Raw genomic sequence first — 724 nt, forward strand, 5'->3', positions numbered from 1 at the left:
ATCAGTCTGGGGAAATGCTTTGATCCGTGCTTCAGATGCATAGGATACTTCTTTTTGTTAATCACTGGGCTCATGGATGAACTTGTTTAAGCAATACGATGAAATAACATAATTTTAAACTATTAGATGAATCTGCTATAATATTTATACTTGCCAGATTGCATTCAGTATTTTAGAAACACGGTATGTAACACTCAATATTTCTCGAAACATTGCACATGTCAATTTTTTCTATAAATCAGAAGAAAGAAATTATCTAAGCAGATATCATAGAATAACACAGATCGTTAAGGGACCTCAAAAGACTACCAACCCTACACAAACACCTACGTCCCTGGGTGGGCTTGAACCACCAACCTTTCGGTTAACAGCTGAATGCGCTAACCCATTGCGCCACAGAGACCTTCCTGAAGCTAAAAAATCTATTAGTAAAAATGCAACATTTCTGGGAAAAAAAAAATATTATATATATGTATATATATATATATATATATATACACACACATACACATAAAATAAAAATACTTGTACAGGTAAAAATAACATTGGGAAAATACAAAGTGCGTATTTAACTGTGTTTAACTACATCGACCTTCAGTACTCTTATGGAAAACAAACAAAAGCAAAAACAAAACACCAAACACATGGGTCTCAGCTTCTGTTTGCTTTCTTCCCTCTCCTTTCTCATCCTTCACTTGAGGCCATCTATTTCTACTATGTCTAC

At 34.1% G+C, this 724-nt stretch overlaps 1 non-coding gene across 1 annotated transcript; it reads right to left on the bottom strand.

The window, feature by feature from the left end:
* Window positions 1-329: 329 nt before the first annotated feature.
* TRNAN-GUU (transfer RNA asparagine (anticodon GUU)) lies at window positions 330-403 on the bottom strand. Its single transcript has one exon. It is a non-coding gene; the product is annotated as a tRNA-Asn (tRNA).
* Window positions 404-724: the final 321 nt, after the last annotated feature.

The sequence above is a fragment of the Cygnus atratus genome, unplaced genomic scaffold, assembly GCF_013377495.2.
Source record: "Cygnus atratus isolate AKBS03 ecotype Queensland, Australia unplaced genomic scaffold, CAtr_DNAZoo_HiC_assembly HiC_scaffold_161, whole genome shotgun sequence".
Taxonomy (NCBI): domain Eukaryota; kingdom Metazoa; phylum Chordata; class Aves; order Anseriformes; family Anatidae; genus Cygnus; species Cygnus atratus.